Raw genomic sequence first — 6,000 nt, 5'->3', positions numbered from 1 at the left:
AACCCCTCCTGCCTGAGCCAGTATTTTAGTGCGTTTGTTATATATCTATCCACTAAAAGATTAACTTGGGGAGAACAGGGGCCCTCTATATCGTTGTATGCCCAATTCCTACAACAGTGCCTGGCACACGGGAAGCTCTTTGAAAAATAGGTGTTGGATGAATGACCTGCCAAAGGCAAGGGGTGCAAATAAATGCATATCCAATAGCTTTCCATGGGCATCTGCTCCCCCCTACCCCACATTCCCCCGCCTCCACTCTTTTCATCCCTAGGGAGACAGGCGACACTTCCTGAGGTTGGGGGAAGGGCCCCTCAGTTTCCTTCGTCCTCCCACCTCGTGGGGGAGTCAAGACTCAGTGGGCGGTGAGCGGCCAGACGTCCCTCTCTATGGTCTTACTCCCCAGGCCCCTCCTCCCTAGCACCCGGCGTGCCTCTATGGTTCTTCCTGTCATTAGTCGGGAGGGGGCGCTGTGCGCAGGCGCGGGGTGAAGTCGCGGCGGGGCCGGAAGGAGTGCAGCGGCGGCCTCGGCGGCGGCGGCAACGAAGCTGTCGGCGGCCGCTTCTGGTGACTAAAAGCTGTGGCGACAGAAGCCGCCGAGCCCGCTTGGCGAGCCGGCGAGCTGAGTGGCGAGTAAGTGTCGGCCGCGGGGCGCGCCCAGCTCCTCGGCAGGCCGCGTGAGGCGAGTGGCGTCTCAGCCCAGCGCCTCCATTAAGCCCCAGGGTGGGGGCGGGGGCGGGGGCGGGGGCGGGGGCCTCGGCTGTGAGGGGCGGCGGGGCCGCGGAGTCGGGGGCGCGGGCCTGGCCCGGCGGCCTCCCGCAGGCGAGCGGGCCCGGAGCCGCGCGGGGCCCCGCCGAGGGCCGGGCGGCGCGAGCAGCGGGGCTGGCGGTGAGGCGGGAGCCACAAAGGCGGCGGCGGCGGCTGGCGGACGCTCCCCCGCGCCCGCCACTTCGGGAAGTTTCGCGGGCCGGTCCCTCGGCCTGCTGCGCGAGGGCGAACGCGCCGAAAGACCCGAGTTTCCCGGCGGCACCTCGCGGGAGGCGGCGTCGGTGGAGCCGAGCGCGGCCTGGAGCGCGCGGGCGGTGATGCACTGGGACTCTGAACTCCGGCGTCCCCCTTCACCCCCCCACCCCCCCGGGGCCCAGGGGCGTCGGGCCTCAGTCCCCAACCCTCCCGACTCGGTTCAGGAGCGCCGTCTTGTCGGGAAAGCCGGCGGCTCCCACCCAGCCCTCGTGAAGACATGCAAGTGCGTCAAAACCCTCTGCAGCGCGGGGAAGGCGAACCCGACAAATGTGCCTGGAGCGCCGCGCAGTGAACGAGACCGGCGTTCCCGCGTGGGACGTGGCTGGAGACTGCGTGGAACGACGGTCTCAAAACTTTGGGCCACTTCAGTCCTGTGCGAGACCCCCCCCCCCGTCTCGCCCACCGGCGCCCCCCCCCCCCCAGTGCCTGCGGGGTCCCACGTAAACCAGCCCGGGGCCCTGTAAATAACTCGAGTACGTTGTGATAAGTGCCCGGGTATGGCTTGTCCATCCAAGTCACTTTGCTAATGCAAAGAGAAGATTTTTTTTTACCCTGCAGGGAACTGGGAGAAGACAGGGAAGATTTTAGGACCGACCTCAATTTTAGCACGCTTGCCTGAAAAAAGACTGCCAAGAAACAGCCTTGCTTTGTTCTATTTGTTGTATAGGTAATTTATTGGGGCTCGGGGTACAGACTGGTGTGAAACTGAGGAAATCGCTGGAGAACTGGAGCCAGATTTGGGATCTCCCCCCTTAAACCTAAATAGAGGCTAGCGGGCAGCAAGTTTTTTTTTTTTTTTTTTTTTTTTTTTTTTTTTAAAACCTGCCTTCCAGCCCGAATGGAGAAATCTAATAAAGGAAGTTGAAATTTGAGTCAAGAAGACTGAAAGTTTATGAAATAGGGTCGATGAGAGCACCTGAGTTTGCTGACCCTGATGGCTTCTATTTAATGAGTAGTTGCTATATTCTAGGCTGTGTTAAGGTCTTTTCAGACCTCATAACTAATTCTCATAGCTGGCAATATTTTACTTTTCTTGTCAGTAAGACAAACATGATGCTAGTAACTATGCTAGGTATTGTTCTAAGCATTTTTTAATGTAATAACTCCTCTAATCTTCAGTAATGGGGGTTCCGTTATTATTTTAAAAGGAAGAAAACGAGGTACTGAAAAATAAGTAGTCAAAAAACTCCCACAGAGCTGGGACTTGAATTCAGTTTGGTTCCATAGCTCATGCTCCTCCTACTAATTACTTTGCCATCCCTGTAGATGATATTTATTCGAAAAGTTCTTCTGGAGTATTTACTTTGTGCCAAGCAGTATGTCCTGCGGCTAATGGAATGAATAAGATGTCGGGTCCTCCATCCTTGGAACTTGTTTTAGCAGATAGCTATTTAATGTAGCTTTCTAAGTATTTGTAGATTATTATTGTGCCAAGTACTTTGAAAGATTGAGATATATTGTGTGAGTGAACAATGGGGATGGTTAGGTGTTTCTTTTTTTTTTTTCTTTTTTTTTTTAAGATTTATTTATTTATGATAGACATAGAGAGAGAGGCAGGTTCCATGCTGGGAGCCCGACGCACGAGACTCGATCCTGGGACTCCAGGATCGCGCCCTGGGCCAAAGGCAGGCGCTAAACTGCTGAGCCACCCAGGGATCCTCCTGGTTAGGTATTTTTGAGGAAGTGATATTTAAGATAAGAAACTCAAAGATGAATGGAGTTAATTTGGTCAGAAAGAGGCAGTGAAAAATAATCAGCCAGCCAGAGGTAAGAGGAAGGAGCATGGCCCGTTCAAGCCCTGAAAGAATGGTGAATGGAGGAGAGGTGTATGGTGAGGCTAGCTATGTCAGCAATGGTCCTACGAGGCAGCGTTTCACAGGCCACGAAATTTTGGTTCTATGACGAAATCTTATGATTTAAAAGAAACAGCACCTCAGTGCCAAATGAAAATAAGTGGGAGAGTAGAACCTATAGGCACTTTTGGGGTGGCAGGGGCAGCTTATCATGAATTCACAGAGGATTCACCTCTAAAAAGATTGAAAACCATGATCCCCCCCTTGTGAATAAGGATGTGCTTGCTTATTTCAGTTTCTGAACCAATTTTCGGTTGACATTTGAGGAAAATCATAAGGTTATATGTTAAACTCTTTAACCTACCTAGTGAAGATTCTGAGTTTAATTTTTGGGTTAAAACCCTTCCCATTGTGGGCAGCCCGGGTGGCTCAGCAGTTTAGTGCCGCCTTCAGCCCAGGGTGTGATCCTGGAGACCTGTGCCTATCTCTCTCTCTCTCCTCTCTCTCTCTCTCTCTCTCTCTTTCTCTCTTTCTCTCGAATAAATAAACACAATCTTTAAAAAAAAAAAACTTTCCCATTGTAAAAAGACACTGATAAGAGGATTTTTAGGATTCTTGTAAACTCTGATAACACTCCAGACTAATTGCCCACATAATTATATCTGTAATTATGGATGCTATTTTACCTTTCATTTTGTCTGCATATTAAAATATACACACATTACGTTTTCTTACTCTGAACTCATCACCTGCTTTGTTCTTTCTTAATAGTATTGCTATCCTCCAGTCACCCAACATCTAGGTATCCTTAACATGTTGGTCAACTTCGACTCCTTCTTGCCTCATGGCTCTTTACCTACAAAAATTCTGTTGAATCTAACTTTAGTTGGTATCTTGTATCATTTTCCTCTCTCTCTGCTTGCTGGTTCTCTCTAGTTCATACTACGCTGCCTCTTGTTTCCTGGGTTTCTTGCTACCAGATGTCTTTTTCAGTCTTACACATTGCAGTTAGTTTGATTTTCCTAAAGTACAAATCTTTATATTGCTTCTTACTGGTTAGAAAATAAAATTTGAATTGTGTTTCTGTTATCTATGGATGCATAAAAGCAAGTCACTCCCAAACATAGTAACTTAATATGACAATTTTGTCGACAATTTTGTGTTAGGATATTGGGAAGGACTAATCTGGGCTGTTTTTTCCTGATCCACGTGTTGCTAGCATAGGTAGTAGGGCTAAAGCTTCCACTTCCAAAATGCTTTTTCATTCCCATGCATTGTCAGGGACTGGTGGAAAGCTGGGCTCAGCTACATTTTCTTTCTCCAGGTAGTGTCAGGGCTTTCCATATAATCTCTCCATCAGTAGTCAAACTTCTTAAAGGTGATTCTGGGCTCCAGGAGTCCTGGGTGGAAGCTGCTTAAAGGCAAAGCTTGTAATTAGCACAGTATTCAGTTTAGCTTAAATATGGGCTAAGCTTCTCTGACTTCCTGCCATCGTCTAACTGGAATAGTGTCTTTATTGCACTAATTCTTTATATTTTGTGGTGTACTTACTTTGTATTTGCTGGTTGTACTCCCAAGGTTTTTGAGGCAAGATCCATGTTGGATTTTCTTTGTAGGTGTTCCCAACGATGCATAACAATTTTTTTTAAATATTTATTTGAGAGAAAGAACATGAGCGGAGGGAGGGTGGACAGAGGGACCAGCCGACTCCTCACTGAGCACAGAGCCTGATGGAGGGCTTGATCCCAGTATCCCTACTGAGATCATAACCTGAACCAAAGTCGGATGCTCCACCGACTGAGCCACCCAGGTGCCCCACAACTGTTTTATCCCATGTGGCAAGACCACAATGAATATTTGCTGAACTCTTTAGTGTATTTTAATTTTAAATAGTAATGTAGAGGCGCTTGAGTGGCTTAGTTAAGGGTCTGACTCTGATCTCACTTCTGTCTTAGCCTCAGTCAGGGTCCTGAGTTCAAGCTCTATGTTGGGCTCCACACTGGGCATGGAGTCTACTTTAAAAAATAATAATAATTCCCCTTTAATATGGAAAAGTCAGAAAATATAAGAAAGGAAAAATATATATATTAAGGTTATTACTTAGAAATAACCATTATTAACTTTTTGTTGTGTTGATTTAATGTTGATTAAATGTTAGTATAGGCTTACAATGCATGAATAATCAAATAATGGTTAAAATGAGAAGGTAGAATTTAAATGAAGAGCAATACTCACTTATAATCACTTAAAAAACCATGCTGGGAAGAGGTATTGTGGAGTGGTATGACGTGGGCAGCCTGTGCCTGGCTCTGCTTTGCCTACCTTTCCCTGAAATACTGAAAGAGATTAATTCATTAAATTGGAAACATCTTGTATTATTATACTAAAATCAGTGCTGCAGAAGTGACAGACATATTTTTGGAGTTTACTCTGGAAAGCAGGAACACTACAAAACTCCAGGACAATGCAGTGTTATATTAAGAACATGTGGAAGGAAAAATGGAGATGTAACACGAATAGAAGGATGAGAAGAAAATGACTTATAACTGAAGAAAATCCTGATAAACTCTTGTCACTTAAGCCATGTTACCTGAGTCTTGCTATATATGGCTCTGATGAACAGCTTCAGTCTCTGACAGAGGAAGATGTGTTTTTGGAGCCACTCATTCATTCAGCAACTGTGTGGGACACAGAAAATACAGCTATGAATAAGAAAGATCTAGTCAAGGGTCTATGGAGAACACAATTTAAATGTGAACTTTCATGTGTTGATATATCTTCGAAGGAAGAAAAAAGATAATGAGGACAGTTGTAGGAGGTGGGAGAGAATATGGAATTGTCATCTCGTTTTCTTTTTACAATGAGAAAATCTTACTACATAAGATTTTCCAAGGGGAAATGAAGTGATGAAAAGCACGCTAACTTTTGTTTCTAATTTGGAAGCATTATCTGATACACTGACTGTAGAGTATGGTTGCAGATGTACATATGATAATTTTTACAATAAAAGAAAGAGGCAAGACCTAAACTATTTTGTTAGGTAGCATTTCCCATTTCTGGATTCGACATTTGTTTAGCTATTTTCTTCAGCTGCCTGATGAAGAAGCTACTTCCAGAGGAAAAATCGCAATTTCTCATAGAAGGAAGTAATAGTGAATAGTTATAATAAAACTAGCAAAAGTAACCT

At 46.1% G+C, this 6,000-nt stretch overlaps 1 protein-coding gene across 8 annotated transcripts in view; it reads left to right on the top strand.

Moving 5' to 3' along the window:
• Window positions 1-375: 375 nt before the first annotated feature.
• The window catches only part of RNF216 (ring finger protein 216), a 162,196-nt gene continuing 156,571 nt past the window's right edge, over window positions 376-6,000 (top strand). For 3 of the 8 annotated variants that reach the window (XM_072836895.1, XM_072836892.1, XM_072836900.1), the window contains exon 1: window positions 469-630. The gene's annotated coding sequence lies outside the window, so the exon portion shown is untranslated. Of the gene's footprint in view, window positions 631-6,000 lie in introns of all 8 variants that reach the window. The other 5 variants (XM_072836897.1, XM_072836896.1, XM_072836898.1 and 2 more) reach the window with 3 other exon arrangements.

Source organism: Canis lupus, chromosome 8 (assembly GCF_048164855.1).
Source record: "Canis lupus baileyi chromosome 8, mCanLup2.hap1, whole genome shotgun sequence".
In the NCBI taxonomy this organism is placed as follows: domain Eukaryota; kingdom Metazoa; phylum Chordata; class Mammalia; order Carnivora; family Canidae; genus Canis; species Canis lupus.
The sequence above is the reverse complement of the archived record's forward strand: the minus strand, read 5'-3'. Positions and strand labels throughout refer to the sequence as shown.